Raw genomic sequence first — 22,089 nt, 5'->3', positions numbered from 1 at the left:
GCCAAAGGACCTGTTTCAATTCTATATTACTCTATCTCATGATACACACCTCACTGGACACACACACTCCACATCCACAGACATTGGCAGCCAACATGTGCCAGTCACTAAGAACCTTCACGGCACATCTCCAGTCCACTTACAGGATGCTTCTGAATTTTACTGCTGCCCCTTGGTACACAGTTATCATGGTAATGCTGCAGCAAGAACACTGCACATCAGGAACATACACTCAGCTGATAGAATCACACAGTCATAGAGTCAGAGAATCATACAGCATGGAAACAAATCCTTTGGTCCAACTTGTCCATGCCAACCAAGTTTCCCAAACTAAACTAGTGCCACTTGCCTTATTTTGGCCCATATTCCTCTAAACCTTTCTTAGTCACAGCCCCATCCAAATGTCTTTTAAATGTTGTAACTGTATCTGCATTCACCACTTTCTTTGGCAGTTCATTCCACATACAACTACACCCTGTGTGAAAAAATAGCCCCTCAGTTCCCTTTAAAATCTTCCTCCTCACACCTTAAAAATATATCCCCTAGTTTTGAACTCCTTCACCCTAGGGTAATAGACCTTTGCTATTCATCTTATCTATACCCCTCATGATTTTCTAAACCTCTATACACTCCACTGAAACGATTCCCAGTCTATCCAGCCTGTCCTTTTAACTCAAATCCTGCAGTCCTGGTATTTTCCCGATAAATCTTTTCTGATCCCTCTCCAATTTAATATATCCTCCCTAGAGCAGGGTGACAAGAACTGTACACTGCACTCCAAAAGTGACCGCACCAATGTCCTGTATAACCTTAACAGTATGTCATAAGCCTTATATTCAACGGTCTGAGCAATGAAGGCAAACGTGCCAAATGCAACTTTCAAAGAACTATGTACTTGAACCATAGGTGTCTCTGTTTGACAACAATACCCAGGGTTCTACATTCAAAGGTTTGCAGGTTAGATGAATTGACCATGCTAAATTCTCATAGAGTCCAGGGATATGTGGGTTAGGTGGATTAGTCATGGGAAATGCAGGGTTACTGGGACAGGGTTGGGGCGAGGGGTCAGTGTGGACTTAATGAGCTGAATGGCCTACTTCCATACTGTAGGGATTCCATGATTAACTATATAAGTCCTGTCTTGTTTGTTTTACCACAATGCAATACCTTGCATTTATCCAGATTAAACTCCATCTAATTGTGGGAGGCACGGTGGCACAGTGGTTAGCATTGCTGCCTCACAGCGCCAGAGACCCAGATTCAATTCCCGCCTCAGGCGACTCTCTGTGTGGAGTTTGCACATTCTCCCCGTGTCTGCGTGGGTTTCCTCCGGGTGCTCTGGTTTCCTCCCACAATCCAAAAATGTGCAGGTTAGATGAACTGGCCCATGCTAAATTGCCCGTAGTGTTAGGTGAAAGGGTAAATGTAGGAGAATGGGTCTGGGTGGGTTGCGCTTCGGCAGGTCGGTGTGGGCGTGTTGGTAATCTAAGCTGTAAGTAATCTAATCTAATTAAACTCCATGTGAATCACTGAGCCACCGTGCTACCATTGGCCATTGTTATTTCCAGTGCCTAGATCAATGCCAAGTGGATCATTGAGTTTAATCCCTTTAAGTGTTCATAAGTCCTTGATACAATTGAATTGCTTACTCGGCCAAGTCAGAGAGCAGTTAAGATTCTGTGATTCTGGGATCACATGAATTATAGACAAGGTATGGACGACTGATTTTCTTCATCATTTGTGAACCAGATGAATTTTTATGATATTGAAAATGAATTCATTCTCACCATCATGACAGGCCTTTTAATTCCAGATTTATCCACTGAATTTAGATTCCATCAGCTGCCGTGGTAGGATTTGAACCTGTTTTCCCAGAGCATTAGCCCAGGCTCTTGAATTATTAAGGCAGTGTCATTACTATTGATTGCACCACCTTACCCATGTATATATAGCTCAAGGTCTGAAAGTGGTAATGACACAGAGAACAGAGCTATCACGTCCAAAGTTGAATTGGCCAGAGCATACACCCAGTTGACAAGTTTTCCAGGGAGGTCTAGTGAATGGGCGGGTTGTGGCAATTGTGGAATGTGTAAGAAATATTTAAATCTTGGTTGAATGCCGAAAGGAGACATCCATTGACCAAGAGAATGTGCTGAGAGAATGGGAGGCAATGAGAGATCACTGCCTGTACTGATGGCGATCAGTGACTTGCGAGCTTGGTTGGGGTCAGCCCAGTGTGGTGTAAAACCCCCAGCATGCAGTGACTGCAGGCTATAGAATAACTGTAATGTTTACCTTTTAACTTTATTTCCCTAATTTATACTAAGAAGAACTGTAATGTAGAACCTTTCGCTTTTTTTTCTCTATTTCTCTATTTTTGTATCTATTTTAGTACCTAAGATTTGCAACTAGGTACTTTGTACTTAAGAGGGTGGCATTCCTGGCAACATTGCGTACTTTTCCACTGAACTCCCATACTTTTGTACTTGTGACAATAAAACCTAATTCTAATTCCAATTCCATTTCCAATTCCAATTCCGATTCCAATTCTAATTCTAATCCTGCCTAGGAGTGACTCTTGCATCCACTAAAAAAGTCAAAAATAGTGGAGATCTTGCAATAATTGCCTTTGCTGACAGAGTAGCGCAAGTAGAAGCCATACAGTTTGAATGGATTAGACAATGGATAAGCACCATAGAGCCACTTTGGAACAGAACAGAAGTCCTCATGATGGCGAAGGTTTTGTGGCTGTCAATAATTGACAGTAAATTAGAACATGCGAAACAAAGATAAATAGACAGTTGGTGTGAGCGAGTAAGTGAATAAAGGTTACAGATTGATCCCGCTGGTTTGAAACAAACACTAGAGAGAAAGAAAATCATGAAACTTAAATGGCTGAATGTAAGTTTCATTGTTTTTCAAAAAGAAATACCTGCAGGAAATGAAATTGGATCCCTGAAGAGGGCTATCTTACAATGCAGCGCTGTGGACTGAGGATGGAGGTTTTTTCTTTGATTTGCTTTGAAATTTTGGTTGTACGTAAAATCTCTAATTTCTATTTACATAGAGAGAAGGAAACACTAACTGGGGATTCAGCTGTGCCATTAAAAACAGACACTGACTGACAATGGTTGCTGGATTCAGAACTGTATGCTTGTAATTTGTAAGTCTGTAAATAAATGCTCATAAAATTGTGTAATATTACCTGTCGTCCTCCCTTCACTAACTGGCCTTCTGGAGTGTGGTAAAATCTGAACAGCGTTCATGCTTCGGGTGATAAGTCCTGAAGAAGGGTTGTGCCTTAAACATCGACTCTCTTGCTCCTCAGGTGCTGCCTGACCTTCTGTGCCTTTCCCAGTGCCATGTTCATCAACTCTGATTTCTCCAGTTTCTGCCACCCCCATTGTCTCCTCTCTCAGATGATAAGTGGCAAGTAATAGTTACACTGCAGAAATGCCAAGCAATGACCATATCCAGAAAGAGAGAATCTAACCATCTCCCCTTGACATTCAATAGCATTATGATTTTTTGAATCCCCACAACCAACATCCTGGTGGGTCACCACTGACCAGAAATCTATTGGATGAATCCCATTAATACTAGTCCCATGGTTACAAGAGCAGGTCAGAAGCTGCAATTCTGTGAAGGATAACTAATGTCATGCCTCTCCAAAGTCTGTTCACTATTTATGTGGCACAAGTTGGGTCGTTGATGGAACATATTACATTTGCCTGTTTAATTGTCGCTGCATCAACATTCAAGAAGCTCAACATCATCCAGAACAAAATAATCTGCTTGATTGGCACCTTACACACCACCTTGGGCATTCATTCTTTCTACAATCAGTGCGCGATGGCAGCAGTTATATACCATCAACAAGGTTTATTGCAACAACTCAGTGACAGTACTTTTCAAACATGTGACCACTGCAACCTGAGAAAACAATCTTAACAGTTGTACTGCCACCTGTAAGGTTGCCTCGAAGCCCCACATCATCAGAACTTGGAAAACTGTTGCTGTTCCATCTTCATTGGATTTCATTGCAAAGTTTAACTCAGGTTGATCATGGAACTCACTCCCTAATAAAATTGTATCTCATCACTACCTTCTATTGGCAATTATGAATGCGCCATGAATGCTGGTCTTTCAACCAACGCTCACATCTCCTGAGCAAATTAAAAGAGATAGTGACAGCTGTGTTTACATAAACAGAGAGTAAAGGGAGAGGGTGAAATGAGGCAATTATGTTCCTTTCACTCTGCCCTTTCCCCTGAGTCCAGGGCTCTCCTTTATGGATTGAGGATTCGACTACCTATTTCACCTTTCTTGAATTATGGGGAGGAGGCAGAGGTTGGGTAGTGTCCCATCTCCTCCAGCTGCTACATTGCAGCGAATACTTGTGCCTCAAGTGGATTAACATCAGCAGCAGGGAAATAGAACTGCTAGCGACCCCTCTCCATACATCCAACAGGAGACAACTGATAGAGTTACAGCTCCTAATTCATGTCATATTATCACCATGGCAAGTCGATCTATTTATATCTGCATTTCTAAACCATTCATAGAATGTAGAACCATAAACCATTCAATTAGTCATCCTGCCAGTTCTTTGAAAGAGTGATGCAATTATTTCATGTCCCCTACTCTTTCCCAATGTCCTGCTTCTTTTTCATGTATTTATCCAAATCTCTTCTGAAAGTTACAACCGAATCTGTTTCCACCCCTTTTTGAGCAGTGTGTTCCAGACCATAACAACTCACGTCTCCTTCTTTTATGGTTTGTCAGTGATGGAACTCTGTCAAGCTAACAGTGTCTTAAGCGTTTTGCTGATGTGTCAGGGGAGAATGAAGTACTGACCTCAGACTGACAGCTTTGTCACTTTCGCTTGCAATGGCCATCATTAAGTATCTAATTACTATTCAGTGTTATCCCCGGCTTCCTCACCTTACAGTCGGCCCCCTCACAATAATTAATCATCAGGTCAGTCAAAAGTTTTGTAGCCACTTAATTGCTGCTGTGGCTCTTTAAGATTCAATGTATAACCAGTGGGTAATGCGTTTGCTTCTTTCTGAGAAGCCTAGAGGTTCAAGACGCATTGCCGAGATTGGTACACTTAAGATATGCTATTGCAGATGTCATCTTGTGGGTGAAATGTTAACCCAAAGCCCCATCTGCCCTTTAAGGTGAATATAAAGCATCTCGTGACACTGTTTCAAAGCAGGGCAGATGAGTTCTTCCTGGTACTATGGCTAATATTTATCCTTCAATCAATATCACTGAGAAACTGATGAACTGGACAAGCGTTCAGTTACAGTTCCTTGCACCTTGATCTATGCATTTTTGATATTATAACAAAAACTGCACTTTAGAAAGCATTTAGTTGGCTTTAAAATGATGTGAGAAATCTTGAGTAATGAGAAATGTTATAGATATTAAACGTTGTTTCTGTCTAACTTTATAGCTAGGTATCAGCTCAACCTTTTGAGTAGGGATGCAGTGACTAACTCAGGCTTGACCTGATAAAATAGGAATTGAGAAGTGTGGCACTGGAAAAGCACAGCCAGTCAGGCAGCATCCAAAGAGCAGGAGAGTCGATGTTTTGAACATAAGCCCTGATGAAGGGTTTATGCCTGAAATGACGACTTTCCTGCTTCTTGGATGCTGCCTGACCAGCTGTGCTTTTCCAGCATCTGCAGTCCTCACTTTCTCCTGGCAAAATAGGAGCCTTGGTTTAAATTTAAAGTTGCTGAATGCAATGTGGGAACAGAAATATTTTATGCCCCTGCAAGGGGGAAACTAGCTAGTAATGAAGCTCAGGATCCACTCACATAACAAAGGTGTTGTAGCCCCTGTGAAGAGTAGGTTTGCTGCTAACACTGAGATCTTACAACACTATAGAGTCTGCATGACCCAGAAAACTATTTATAAGGCCAAGTTCCCTGGAGAGAGATCTGATTTAACAGGCGTTGGACAAAATATGTTATCATTATCTGTTGAATCTATCAGCTCCGCAATGATGCAAGGGAGGCTTGAGAGCTCAAGTGATGCAGTGAATGCCCCTACCACTAGACCAAAAAGCCTGGGTTCAAGTCCCACCTGCTACCATTGTCTGAGTAGTTTGGTTAAAAGAAATTTATATAAGGGAAATTTGAAAGAATCAGGAGAGATAAGAAAGTTGCAGTACCATGTGTAATAGAAACTTACCACGATTGGACATGCAAAAATGTCCAGAATCACAAAAGTGTTATGGGGCAGAAGAAGATAATTCAATCCATTGTGTTTGCACTGGCTTATTAAATGAGCGTCATTACCTTGTGCTAATTTTCTGATTTTCCCTCCATAACTTGTACATTATTTTTATCCAAATAACCACCCAATGCCCTCTTGAAAGCCACAACTGAACCATACTTCCAGGCAATACATCCCATGCCCTCATGACTCACTGACGGAAAAAGTTCTTCCTCACTTCATCCTTGCTTCTTTTGCAGATCGCTTTAATGGGCCCCATTGAAGCTCAAATCCCTTGTTGGAGGCCAACACTGTCTATTAATAGGAGAGTAATCAGTTTCAGGACTGGCCCATGTTCCAGTGCAGGAGGATAGCAAGTGAAAGACACAATGTTTCACAGCAACCTTAGCTGGCCCTAACACAACTCAACCAAGCTTCAAAGGGGTTCTTAGGAACAGGGGTACACCCTTCAGTTCCTCGACTGCAGTCATTTAGATATGATTGATCTGTGCCTTAAATCCATCAAGGCATGCCAGCTCTGTAACCCTTAACATCATTAGTGATCAAAATTCTATCAAATTCCAGTTTGTATTCTTCGACTGACACTCAAGCTCAGCAGTCCTGCTGGGAAATGAGAGTTCCATGTTTCACAATATCTTTGCTATGAAGCAGACATCAATCCATGAATGGCCTGGTCTAAGTTTGAGATGATAACCCTTTGCTTTGGATTCCCTGACCAAAGGAGGTAATTTCTCTTGATCTAACCTATCAATTCCTTTAATTAGCTAAAATAAGGTAATTACATCAGACACTCAATCATCTACATGAAAGGAGGATAAGATTGATCTATGCTCACTCAGTCATGTTCATAAATCAACTTGTCAGAATGAACCTATTCCCATTTAGAGCTGCAAATACAATCTGCACGTGTAATACCTTGTTTTTTGTTTGCACATGCAGGGCAAAAACTTTCATCTTTGATTGAAGAAGACCTCCAGGTGGGAACACTTTCAAGCTTCAGGAACATCTACCATGTAGCCATTTTGGTAGAATTTTACAAGAGAACATCAAGAGGTGGAAGGACATGGGCAGTAGATACACTGGGTAGGGGGTGGGGGGGGCTCCAACACCACTCCAAGTAACAAACCCATTCTGACTTGGAAATAAACAGCTGCCCCATCACTGTCACTGGATGGACGTTGGAAACTTACTTTCTGGCTGCAGAGTCAGAGGGCCACTCATCTCCCCACAGACTGCACAGCTTCAAGAGGGCTGCTTACCATCACCCTCTCAAAAATAATTCAAGAGCAGCAATAAAGTCTGGCGCAACTAGTGATGACAACATTATATAAGCAAATAAGTTTTAAAACTTGCCATATCAGTTGCCCTTCACTCCTCCCTTGTACATCTTGACACCAAGAACAGCTACGTAAGAATCCAACTCATTGACTACAGTTCAGCCTTCAACACTATTATCCCCTCAAGACTGATTACTGAAGTTAGTAGCTCGGATTAAGCCCCACTCTCTGCAATGGATCCTCAGTTTCCTCACGCACAGGCCACAATCAGTGAAGATTGGGGACAATATTTCATCCTCAATAACACTCCACACTGGAGCCCCCCCAGAGGTGCGTACTCGGCCCCCTACTGTACTCACTGTATATCCACAACCGCTTCGTCAAATACCAGACTAATGCCATTTACAAGTTCGCTGATGACACCACCATAGTCGGTTGTATCTCAGATAGCAACAAACCAGACTACAGATGGGAGGTGGAAGACCTGGAAAAATAGTCCACTGAGAACAAACCAGTTCTCAATGCCGGCAAAATCAAGGAACTCATTATTGACCTTTGGCGGGATGTTACTCATGTCCTCCTACATATTAACAGCACAGAGGTGGAACGAGTGGAGAGTGTCAAGCTCCTGGGAGTGGTCATCCACAACAAGCTTTCTTGAACTCTTCATGTGGACACATTGGTTACAAAGGCCCAACAATGTCTCTTCTTCCTCAGGCAGCTGAGGAAATTTGGCATGACGACGAATACCCTTGCAAACGTTTATAGGTCCGCCATTGAGAGCATTCTGTCTGGATGTATCACTACCTGGCATGGCTACTGTACCATTCAAGATTGGAGACGGTTACAGAGAGTGGTGAACTCAGCCCGGACAATCACAAAGGCCAACCTCCCATCTATGGAATCCATCTACCAGGCCCGCTGTCAAGGAAAGGCCGCCAGCGTTCTCAAAGATCCATCCCACCTTGGCAATGCTTTTCTACAACCTCTACCATCAGGGAGAAGGTACAGAAGCCTGAACACACCCACCAGCCGGTTTTGTAACAATTTCTACCCAACTGCTGTTAGAATACTGAATGGACTCACAAACTCTTAACATTTGGCTGTACCTGTGAGTTTGCTTTTACTGCTGTTTGCCTATTATTTACTTATCTATGCTACTTATCTCTGTGATCTGCCTGTATTGCTCGCAAGACAAAGGTTTTCACTGTGTCTCGGTACACATGACAATAAATTCAATTCAATTCAATTCAAACTCACTGAGCTTACTCCTGACCCAGCCTAAAGCTACACCCTGGTATAACAATCGGGGTCTGTGTACACTGGGGTGGCAATAAGGGAATGTATACACTTGTTTGACAAGAGGGGTCTGTGTATACTGGTGTGACAATAGGGGTCTGTGTAAACTGGGGTGGCAATAGGGATCTGTGTATACTGATATGATGATAGGGGTCTGTGTACACTGGTATGACAATAGGGGTCTGCGTGCACTGGTGTGACAATAAGGGTCTGTATACACTGGGGTGACAATAGGGGTCTCTATACACTGGTGTGGCAATAGGGGTGTGTGTACACTGGGGTGACAATAGATGTCTGTGTATACTGGTGTGACAATAGGGGTATGTGTACACTGGGGTGACAATAGGGGTCTGTGTACACTGGTGTGATGATAGGGAACTGCGTATACTGGGATGATGAACGGGTTCTGTGTACACTGTGATGATGATAGGGGTCTGTGTATACTGGTGTGACAATAGAGGTCTGTGTATACTGGTGAGATGATAGGAGTCTGTGTACATTAGTATGACAACAGGGTTCATGTACACTAGTGTGAAAATAGGGGACTGTGTATACTGGGGTGACAATAGGGTTGTGTACACTGGTGTGACAATAGCGATCTGTGTACACTGGTGTGACAATAGAGGTCTGTATATATTGGTGTGACAATAGGGATCTATGTAGTCTGGTGTGACAATAGGGGTCTGTGTACACTGGGGTGACAATAGGGGTCTGTGCATACTGGTGTGACAATAGGGATCTGTGTACACTGCAGTGACAATAGGGAACTGTGTACATTGGTGTGTCAATAGAGGTCTGTGTATACTGGTGTAACAATAGGGATCTGTGTACACTGGGGTGACAATAGGGGTCTGTGAACACTGGTGTGACAATAGAGGTCTGTATATACTGGTGAGACAATAGGGATCTGTGTATACTGGTGTGACAATAGGGGTCTGTGAACACTGGTGTGACAATAGAGGTCTGTGTATACTGGTGTGACAATTGAGGTCTGTGTATACTGGTGTGACAATAGGGGTCTGTGTACACTGGTGTGACAATAGGGGTCTGTGTATGCTGGTGTGACAATAGGGATCTGTGTATACTGGTGTGACAATAGGGGTCTGTGTACACTGGTGTGACAATAGAGGTCTGTGTATACTGGTGTGACAATAGGGATCTGTGTACACTGGTGCGACAATAGAGGTCTGTGTATACTGGTGTGACAATAGAGGTCGGTGTATACTGGTGTGACAATAGAAGTCTGTGTACACTGGTGTGACAATAGAGGTCTGTGTATACTGGTGTGACAATAGGGATCTGTGTACACTGGTGTGACAATAGGGGTCTGTTTACACTGGTGTGACAATAGATGTCTGTGTATACTGGTGTGACAATAGAGGTCTGTGTATACTGGTGTGACAATAGAGGCTTGTGTATACTGGTGTGACAATAGGGATCTGTGTATACTGGTGTGACAGTAGAGGTCTGTGTGTACTGGTGTGACAATAGAAGTCTGTGTACACTGGTGTGACAACATAGGTCTGTGTATACTGGTGTGACAATTGAAGTCTGTTTACACTGGTGTGACAATAGAGTTCTGTGTATACTGGTGTGACAATAGGGATCTGTGTATACTGGTGTGACAACAGATCTCTGTGTATACTGGTGTGACAACTGAAGTCTGTGTACACTGGTGTGACAATAGAGGCCTGTGTATACTGGTGTGACAATAGGGATCTGTGTATACTGGTGTGACAATAGAGGTCTGTGTACACTGGTGTGACAATAGGGGTCTGTGTACACTGGTGTCACAATAGAGGTCTGTGTATCCTGGTGTGACAATAAGGATCTGTGTATACTGGTGTGACAATAGAAGTCTTTGTACACTGATGTGACACAGAGGTCTGTGTATACCGGTGTGACAATTGAAGTCTGTGTATACTGGTGTGACAATAGAGGTCTGTGTATGCTGGTGTGAAAATAGGGGTCTGTGTACACTGGTGTGACAATAGAGTTCTGTGTATACTGGTCTGATAATAGAAGTCTGTGTATACTGGTGTGACAATAGGGGTCTGTGTATACTGGTGTGACAATTGAGGTCTGTGTATACTGGTGTGACAATAGAGGTCTTTGTATACTGGTGTGAAAATAGTGGTCTGTGTACACTGGTGTGACAATAGAGGTCTGTGTATACTGGTGTGAAAATAGGGGTCTGTGTACACTGGTATGAGAATAGAGGTCTGTGTATACTGGTGTGACAATAGGGATCTGTGTACACTGGTGTGACAATAGGGGTCTGTGTACACTTGTGTGACAATAGATGTCTGTGTATACTGGTGTGACAATAGAGGTCTGTGTATACCAGTGTGACAAGAGAGGTCTGTGTGTACTGATGTGACAATAGAAGTCTGTGTACACTGGTGTGACAATAGAAGCTTGTGTATACTGGTGTGACAATAGGGATCTGTGTATACTGGTGTGACAGTAGAGGTCTGTGTGTACTGGTGTGACAATAGAAGTCTGTGTACACTGGTGAGACAACATAGGTCTGTGTATACTGGTGTGACAATTGAAGTCTGTTTACACTGGTGTGACAATAGAGTTCTGTGTATACTGGTGTGACAATAGGGATCTGTGTATACTGGTGTGACAACAGATCTCTGTGTATACTGGTGTGACAACTGAAGTCTGTGTACACTGGTGTGACAATAGAGGCCTGTGTATACTGGTGTGACAATAGGGATCTGTGTATACTAGTGTGACAATAGAGGTCTGTGTACACTGGTGTGACAATAGGGGTCTGTGTACACTGGTGTCACAATAGAGGTCTGTGTATCCTGGTGTGACAATAAGGATCTGTGTATACTGGTGTGACAATAGAAGTCTTTGTACACTGATGTGACACAGAGGTCTGTGTATACTGGTGTGACAATTGAAGTCTGTGTATACTGGTGTGACAATAGAGGTCTGTGTATGCTGGTGTGAAAATAGGGGTCTGTGTAAACTGGTCTGATAATAGAAGTCTGTGTATACTGGTGTGACAATAGGGGTCTGTGAATACTGGTGTGACAATTGAGGTCTGTGTATACTGGTGTGACAATAGAGGTCTTTGTATACTGGTGTGAAAATAGGGGTCTGTGTACACTGGTGTGACAATAGAGGTCTGTGTATACTGGTGTGAAAATAGAGGTCTGTGTATACTGGGGTGACGATAGGGGTCTGTGTACACTGGTGTGACAATAGAGGTCTGTGTATACTGGTGTGACAATAGGGATCTGTGTACACTGGTGTGACAATAGAGATCTGTGTATACTGGTGTGAAAATAGAGGTCTGTGTATATTGGTCTGATAATAGAAGTCTGTGTATACTGGTGTGACAATAGGGGTCTGTGTATACTGGTGTGACAATTGAGGTCTGTGTATACTGGTGTGACAATAGAGGTCTTTGTATACTGGTGTGGCAATAGAGATCTGTGTATACTGGTGTGACAATAGAGTTCTGTGTATACAGGTGTGATAATAGAAGTCTGTGTATACTGGGGTGACGATAGGGGTCTGTGTACACTGGTGTGACAATAGAGGTCTGTGTATACTGGTGTGACAATAGGGATCTGTGTACACTGGTGTGACAATAGAAGTCTGTGTATACTGGTGTGACAATAGGGATCTGTGTATACTGGTGTGACAATTGAGGTCTGTGTATACTGGTGTGACAATAGAGGTCTGTGTATACCGGTGTGACAATAGAGGTCTGTGTATACTGGTGTGATAATAGAAGTCTGTGTATACCGGTGTGACAATTGAGTTCTGTGTATACTGGTGTGACAATAGAGGTCTCTGTATACTGGTGTGACAATAGAGGTCTGTGTATACTGGTGTGACACTAGGGGTCTGTGAACACTGGTGTTACAATAGAGGTCTGTGTATACTGGTGTGACAATAGAGATCTGTGTATACTGGTGTGACAATAGGGGTCTGTGTACACTGGTGTGATAATAGAAGTCTGTGTATCCTGGTGTGACAATAGGGATCTGTGTACACTGGTGTGACAATAGAGGTCTGTGTATGCTGGTGTGACAATAGAAGTCTGTGTATACTGGTGTGACAATAGAGGTCTGTGTACACTGGTGTGACAATAGAAGTCTGTGTATACTGGTGTGACAATAGAAGTCTGTGTACACTGGTGTGACAATAGAAGCTTGTGTATACTGGTGTGACAATAGAAGTCTTTGTACACTGATGTGACACAGGGGTCTGTGTATACTGGTGTGACAATTGAAGTCTGTGTATACTGGTGTGACAATAGAGGTCTGTGTATGCTGGTGTGAAAATAGGGGTCTGTGTAAACTGGTCTGATAATAGAAGTCTGTGTATACTGGTGTGACAATAGGGGTCTGTGAATACTGGTGTGACAATTGAGGTCTGTGTATACTGGTGTGACAATAGAGGTCTTTGTATACTGGTGTGAAAATAGGGGTCTGTGTACACTGGTGTGACAATAGAGGTCTGTGTATACTGGTGTGAAAATAGAGGTCTGTGTATACTGGGGTGACGATAGGGGTCTGTGTACACTGGTGTGACAATAGAGGTCTGTGTATACTGGTGTGACAATAGGGATCTGTGTACACTGGTGTGACAATAGAGGTCTGTGTATACTGGTGTGAAAATAGAGGTCTGTGTATATTGGTCTGATAATAGAAGTCTGTGTATACTGGTGTGACAATAGGGGTCTGTGTATACTGGTGTGACAATTGAGGTCTGTGTATACTGGTGTGACAATAGAGGTCTTTGTATACTGGTGTGGCAATAGAGATCTGTGTATACTGGTGTGACAATTGAGGTCTGTGTATACTGGTGTGATAATAGAAGTCTGTGTATACTGGGGTGACGATAGGGGTCTGTGTACACTGGTGTGACAATAGAGGTCTGTGTATACTGGTGTGACAATAGGGATCTGTGTACACTGGTGTGACAATAGAAGTCTGTGTATACTGGTGTGACAATAGGGATCTGTGTATACTGGTGTGACAATTGAGGTCTGTGTATACTGGTGTGACAATTGAGGTCTGTGTATACTGGTGTGACAATAGAGGTCTGTGTATACCGGTGTGACAATAGAGGTCTGTGTATACTGGTGTGATAATAGAAGTCTGTGTATACCGGTGTGACAATTGAGTTCTGTGTATACTGGTGTGACAATAGAGGTCTCTGTATACTGGTGTGACAATAGAGGTCTGTGTATACTGGTGTGACACTAGGGGTCTGTGAACACTGGTGTTACAATAGAGGTCTGTGTATACTGGTGTGACAATAGAGATCTGTGTATACTGGTGTGACAATAGGGGTCTGTGTACACTGGTGTGATAATAGAAGTCTGTGTATCCTGGTGTGACAATAGGGATCTGTGTACACTGGTGTGACAATAGAGGTCTGTGTATGCTGGTGTGACAATAGAAGTCTGTGTATACTGGTGTGACAATAGAGGTCTGTGTACACTGGTGTGACAATAGAAGTCTGTGTATACTGGTGTGACAATAGGGATCTGTGTATACTAGTGTGACAATAGAGGTCTGTGTACACTGGTGTGACAATAGGGGTCTGTGTACACTGGTGTCACAATAGAGGTCTGTGTATCCTGGTGTGACAATAAGGATCTGTGTATACTGGTGTGACAATAGAAGTCTTTGTACACTGATGTGACACAGAGGTCTGTGTATACTGGTGTGACAATTGAAGTCTGTGTATACTGGTGTGACAATAGAGGTCTGTGTATGCTGGTGTGAAAATAGGGGTCTGTGTAAACTGGTCTGATAATAGAAGTCTGTGTATACTGGTGTGACAATAGGGGTCTGTGAATACTGGTGTGACAATTGAGGTCTGTGTATACTGGTGTGACAATAGAGGTCTTTGTATACTGGTGTGAAAATAGGGGTCTGTGTACACTGGTGTGACAATAGAGGTCTGTGTATACTGGTGTGAAAATAGAGGTCTGTGTATACTGGGGTGACGATAGGGGTCTGTGTACACTGGTGTGACAATAGAGGTCTGTGTATACTGGTGTGACAATAGGGATCTGTGTACACTGGTGTGACAATAGAGATCTGTGTATAGTGGTGTGAAAATAGAGGTCTGTGTATATTGGTCTGATAATAGAAGTCTGTGTATACTGGTGTGACAATAGGGGTCTGTGTATACTGGTGTGACAATTGAGGTCTGTGTATACTGGTGTGACAATAGAGGTCTTTGTATACTGGTGTGGCAATAGAGATCTGTGTATACTGGTGTGACAATAGAGTTCTGTGTATACAGGTGTGATAATAGAAGTCTGTGTATACTGGTGTGATAATAGAAGTCTGTGTATACCGGTGTGACAATTGAGTTCTGTGTATACTGGTGTGACAATAGAGGTCTCTGTATACTGGTGTGACAATAGAGGTCTGTGTATACTGGTGTGACACTAGGGGTCTGTGAACACTGGTGTTACAATAGAGGTCTGTGTATACTGGTGTGACAATAGAGATCTGTGTATACTGGTGTGACAATAGGGGTCTGTGTACACTGGTGTGATAATAGAAGTCTGTGTATCCTGGTGTGACAATAGGGATCTGTGTACACTGGTGTGACAATAGAGGTCTGTGTATGCTGGTGTGACAATAGAAGTCTGTGTATACTGGTGTGACAATAGAGGTCTGTGTACACTGGTGTGACAATAGAAGTCTGTGTATACTGGTGTGACAATAGAAGTCTGTGTACACTGGTGTGACAATAGAAGCTTGTGTATACTGGTGTGACAATAGAAGTCTTTGTACACTGATGTGACACAGAGGTCTGTGTATACTGGTGTGACAATTGAAGTCTGTGTATACTGGTGTGACAATAGAGGTCTGTGTATGCTGGTGTGAAAATAGGGGTCTGTGTAAACTGGTCTGATAATAGAAGTCTGTGTATACTGGTGTGACAATAGGGGTCTGTGAATACTGGTGTGACAATTGAGGTCTGTGTATACTGGTGTGACAATAGAGGTCTTTGTATACTGGTGTGAAAATAGGGGTCTGTGTACACTGGTGTGACAATAGAGGTCTGTGTATACTGGTGTGAAAATAGAGGTCTGTGTATACTGGGGTGACGATAGGGGTCTGTGTACACTGGTGTGACAATAGAGGTCTGTGTATACTGGTGTGACAATAGGGATCTGTGTACACTGGTGTGACAATAGAGGTCTGTGTATACTGGTGTGAAAATAGAGGTCTGTGTATATTGGTCTGATAATAGAAGTCTGTGTATACTGGTGTGACAATAGGGGTCTGTGTATACTGGTGTGACAATTGAGGTCTGTGTATACTGGTGTGACAATAGAGGTCTTTGTATACTGGTGTGGCAATAGAGATCTGTGTATACTGGTGTGACAATTGAGGTCTGTGTATACTGGTGTGATAATAGAAGTCTGTGTATACTGGGGTGACGATAGGGGTCTGTGTACACTGGTGTGACAATAGAGGTCTGTGTATACTGGTGTGACAATAGGGATCTGTGTACACTGGTGTGACAATAGAAGTCTGTGTATACTGGTGTGACAATAGGGATCTGTGTATACTGGTGTGACAATTGAGGTCTGTGTATACTGGTGTGACAATTGAGGTCTGTGTATACTGGTGTGACAATAGAGGTCTGTGTATACCGGTGTGACAATAGAGGTCTGTGTATACTGGTGTGATAATAGAAGTCTGTGTATACCGGTGTGACAATTGAGTTCTGTGTATACTGGTGTGACAATAGAGGTCTCTGTATACTGGTGTGACAATAGAGGTCTGTGTATACTGGTGTGACACTAGGGGTCTGTGAACACTGGTGTTACAATAGAGGTCTGTGTATACTGGTGTGACAATAGAGATCTGTGTATACTGGTGTGACAATAGGGGTCTGTGTACACTGGTGTGATAATAGAAGTCTGTGTATCCTGGTGTGACAATAGGGATCTGTGTACACTGGTGTGACAATAGAGGTCTGTGTATGCTGGTGTGACAATAGAAGTCTGTGTATACTGGTGTGACAATAGAGGTCTGTGTACACTGGTGTGACAATAGAAGTCTGTGTATACTGGTGTGACAATAGAAGTCTGTGTACACTGGTGTGACAATAGAAGCTTGTGTATACTGGTGTGACAATAGGGATCTGTGTATACTGGTGTGACACAGAGGTCTGTGTGTACTGGTGTGACAATAGAAGTCTGTGTACACTGGTGAGACAACATAGGTCTGTGTATACTGGTGTGACAATTGAAGTCTGTTTACACTGGTGTGACAATAGAGGTCTATGTATACTGGTGTGACAATAGGGGTATGTGTATACTTTTGTGACAATAGAAGTCTGTGTACACTGGTGTGACACAGAGGTCTGTGTATACTGGTGTGACAATAGAGGTCTGTGTATACTGGTGTGACAATAGAGGTCGGTGTATACTGGTGTGACAATAAAAGTCTGTCTACACTGGCGTGACAATAGAGGTCTTTGTATACTGGTGTGACAATAGAGATCTGTGTATACAGGTGTGACAATAGGGATCTGTGTATACTGGTGTGACAATTGAGGTCTGTGTATACTGGTGTGATAATAGAAGTCTGTGTATACTGGGGTGACAATAGGGGTCTGTGTACACTGGTGTGACAATAGAGGTCTGTGTATACTGGTCTGATAATAGAAGTCTGTGTATACTGGTGTGACAATAGGGGTCTGTGTACACTGGTGTGACAATAGAGGTCTGTGTATACTGGTGTGACAATAGGGATCTGTGTATACAGGTGTGACAATTGAGGTCTGTGTATACTGGTGTGACAATAGAGGTCTGTGTATACTGGTGTGACAATAGAGGTCTGTGTATACTGGTGTGATAATAGAAGTCTGTGTATACCGGTGTGACAATTGAGTTCTGTGTATATTGGTGTGACAATAGAGGTCTGTGTATACTGGCGTGACAATAGAGGTCTGTGTATACTGGTGTGTCAATTGCTGTCTGTGTATACTGCTGTGACAATTGAAGTCTGTCCATACTGGTGTGACAATAGAGGTCTGTGTATACTGGCATGACAATAGGGATCTGTGTATACTGGTGTGACAATAGAGGTCTGTGTATACTGGTGTGACAATAGGGGGCTTTTACACTGGTGTGACAATAGAAGTCTGTGTATCCTGGGGTGACAATAGGGATCTGTGTACACTGGTGTGACAATAGAGGTCTGTGTATACTGGTGTGACAATAGAAGTCTGTGTATACTGGTGTGACAATAGAGGTCTGTGTATACTGGTATGACAATAGAGGTCTGTGTACACTGGTGTGACAATAGAAGTCTGTGTATACTGGTGTGACAATAGAAGTCTGTGTACACTGGCGTGACAATAGAGGTCTGTGTATACTGGTGTGTCAATTGCTGTCTGTGTATACTGCTGTGACAATTGAAGTCTGTCCATACTGGTGTGACAATAGAGGTCTGTGTATACTGGCATGACAATAGGGATCTGTGTATACTGGTGTGACAATAGAGGTCTGTGTATACTGGTGTGACAATAGGGGGCTTTTACACTGGTGTGACAATAGAAGTCTGTGTATCCTGGTGTGACAATAGGGATCTGTGTACACTGGTGTGACAATAGAGGTCTCTGTATACTGGTGTGACAATAGAGGTCTGTGTATACTGGTATGACAATAGAGGTCTGTGTACACTGGTGTGACAATAGAAGTCTGTGTATACTGGTGTGACAATAGGGATCTGTGTACACTGGTGCGACAATAGATGTCTGTGTATACTGGTGTGACAATAGAGGTCTGTGCATACTGGTGTGACAATAGAGGTCTGTGTATACTGGTGTGACAATAGAAGTCTGTCTACACTGGCGTGACAATAGAGGTCTTCGTATACTGGTGTGACAATAGAGATCTGTGTATACAGGTGTGACAATAGGGATCTGTGTATACTGGTGTGACAATAGAGTTCTGTGTATACTGGTGTGACAATTGAGGTCTGTGTATACAGGTGTGATAATAGAAGTCTGTGTATACTGGGGTGACGATAGGGGTCTGTGTACACTGGTGTGACAATAGAGGTCTGTGTATACTGGTGTGACAATAGAGGTCTGTGTATACTGGTGTGACAATAGAAGTCTGTCTACACTGGCGTGACAATAGAGGTCTTTGTATACTGGTGTGACAATAGAGATCTGTGTATACTGGTGTGACAATAGGGATTGTGTACACTGGTGCGACAATAGAGGTCTGTGTATACTGGTGTGACAATAGAGGTCTGTGTATACTGGTGTGACAATAGAAGTCTGTCTACACTGGTGTGACAATAGAGGTCTTTGTATACTGGTGTGACAATAGAGATCTGTGTATACAGGTGTGACAATAGGGATCTGTGTATACTGGTGTGACAATTGAGGTCTGTGTATACTGGTGTGACAATTGAGGTCTGTGTATACAGGTGTGATAATAGAAGTCTGTGTATACTGGGGTGACGATAGGGGTCTGTGTACACTGGTGTGACAATAGAGGTCTGTGTATACTGGTCTGATAATAGAAGTCTGTGTATACTGGTGTGACAATAGGGGTCTGTGTACACTGGTGTGACAATAGAGGTCTGTGTATACTGGTGTGACAATAGGGATCTGTGTATACAGGTGTGACAATTGAGGTCTGTGTATACTGGTGTGACAATAGAGGTCTGTGTATACTGGTGTGACAATTGAGGTCTGTGTATACTGGTGTGATAATAGAAGTCTGTGTATACCGGTGTGACAATTGAGTTCTGTGTATATTGGTGTGACAATAGAGGTCTGTGTATACTGGCGTGACAATAGAGGTCTGTGTATACTGGTGTGACAATAGCTGTCTGTGTATACTGGTGTGACACTAGGGGTCTGTGAACACTGGTGTGACAATAGAGGTCTGTGTATACTGGTGTGACAATTGAAGTCTGTCCATACTGGTGTGACAATAGAGGTCTGTGTATACTGGCATGACAATAGGGATCTGTGTATACTGGTTTGACAATAGAGGTCTGTGTATACTGGTGTGACAATAGGGGTCTGTTACACTGGTGTGACAATAGAAGTCTGTGTATCCTGGTGTGACAATAGGGATCTGTGTACACTGGTGTGACAATAGAGGTCTGTGTATACTGGTGTGACAATAGAAGTCTGTGTATACTGGTGTGACAATAGAGGTCTGTGTATACTGGTATGACAATAGAGGTCTGTGTACACTGGTGTGACAATAGAAGTCTGTGTATACTGGTGTGACAATAGAAGTCTGTGTACACTGGCGTGACAATAGAGGTCTTTGTATACTGGTGTGACAATTGAGGTCTGTGTATACTGGTGTGACAATAGGGGTCTGTGTACACTGGTGTGACAATAGATGTCTGTGTATACTGGTGTGACAATAGGGGTCTGTGTACACTGGGGTGACAATAGGGGTCTGTATTCACTAGTGTGACAATAGGGGTTTGTGTACACTGGGGTGACAATAGGGGTCTGTATACACTTGTGTGACAATAGGGGTCTGTGTACACTGGAGTGACAATAGGGGTCTGTGTACACTAGTGTGACAATAGGGGTCTGTGTACACTAGTGTGACAATAGGGGTCTGTGTACATTGGGGTGACAATAGGGGTCTGTGTACTGTGGTGTGATGATGGGGGACTGTGTACTCTGGCGTGATGATAGGGGTCTGTGTACACTGCTGTGATGATAGGGGTCTGTGTACACTGTTGTGACAATAGGAATCTATGTACACTGGGTTGATGATAGCGATCTGTGTACACTGCGGAAATGATAGGGGTCTGTGTACACTGGTGTGACAATAGGAATCTGTGTGCACTGGGGTGATGATTGGGGTCTGTGTACACTGGTATGATAATAGGGGATAATGATAGAGGTCTGTGTACACTGGGTTGATGATAAGGATCTCAGACTATAATGAAGGTACTATTTTAACTAGTTTGCTCTAAGGGCCAGTTCAGTTACTAGAACCCACACCACCACCATCCTGGAAGATGCAGGGTGTGAGAGCTGAGGAGGGAGCATGGTGGAGGAGGAGAAACTTGTGTCAGGGTCCACTTCCAGGAACCTGCTGTCCAGGTATCCGACGTGGTTTTTGCTACAACTGTAGTACTTTGAAATTCAGACCTGCAACACTCGATTATAAGACTGATTTCCTGTGAGCCAAATTGCCTAATGAGACATTTTCAATCATATTCTACATAATCTGGGGTAAAGCATAGAGGAATTTGCCACTCTGCTTGGTTACTAGTCCTCTCACTTCTGAGCCATTGATGGTTATGGGTATAATCCACACTCCAGGGACATGAGGATTAGGTTTGCACTTTAGTGCAGCACTTTGATTGAGATGATGCCCTATCTAATATCTAAGACGGGTGTAAAAGATCTTATTGGCATGGATATTGTTGGCAGGCCAGCATTTATTACCCTTCTCTAGTTGCCCTTGAGAAGGTGGTGGTGAGCTGCCTTCTTGAAACACTGCAGTCTAGCTACTGTGGGTTGACCCACAATGCCTTTAGGAGGGAATTCTAGGATTTTCACCCAGCAAAGAAACAATGATAGGTCAGGATGATGACTGGCTTGGAGGTTGTGGTGTCCCCATGCATCTGCTGTCCTTGTCTTTCTAGATGGAAGTGGTTATGGATTTGGAAGGTGCTATCTAAGGATCTTTGGTGAATTTCTGCAGTGCATCTTGTAGATAGTACACACTGCCGCTATTGAGCAGTGAGTTCATGCTGGATGACTTGGATGTTTGTATGTTGTGGCTACTTTGTCCTGGATGGTGACAAGCTTGTTGAAAGTAGCTTGAGCTGCATCTGTCCAGAAACTGTGTATTCCATCACATTCCTGACTTGTGCCTTGTAGTTGATGGATTGGCTTTGGGGAGTCAGGAGGGGAGTTACTCATTGCAGTATTCCTAGCCTTGTAGCCACTGTGTTAACATGGTGAATCCAGTGAGTTCCTGGTCAATGGTAACTTCAAAGATCTTGATAGTTGGGGATTCCGTACACCATTGAATTTCGAGGGGTGGTGATTAGATTATCTCTTATTGTTTACTATGGCACTCTAAGAACTGTGGAGGTTCTCCCCATGCCCTGGCCATCAATGGACATCAATAAAAAAGATTTTGTTTGTTGCATGTGGCTGTTTGTGGGATCTCGTGATGCCATTACTCCACATTATAACTGTAACTACAATTCCAGCACTTCAATTGAAGTGCTGTCAAGCA

At 43.1% G+C, this 22,089-nt stretch overlaps 1 protein-coding gene across 1 annotated transcript in view; it reads right to left on the bottom strand.

Annotated features, from left to right (window-relative positions):
* LOC140483397 (metabotropic glutamate receptor 1-like) overlaps positions 1-22,089 on the bottom strand; it is a 98,171-nt gene that overhangs the window by 906 nt on the left and 75,176 nt on the right. The gene's annotated exons all lie outside the window — the stretch shown is intronic.

The sequence above is a fragment of the Chiloscyllium punctatum genome, chromosome 11 (assembly GCF_047496795.1).
Source record: "Chiloscyllium punctatum isolate Juve2018m chromosome 11, sChiPun1.3, whole genome shotgun sequence".
NCBI classification, from domain to species: domain Eukaryota; kingdom Metazoa; phylum Chordata; class Chondrichthyes; order Orectolobiformes; family Hemiscylliidae; genus Chiloscyllium; species Chiloscyllium punctatum.
Note: the sequence above shows the minus strand (reverse complement) of the source record. Positions and strands in the feature narration are given on the sequence as shown.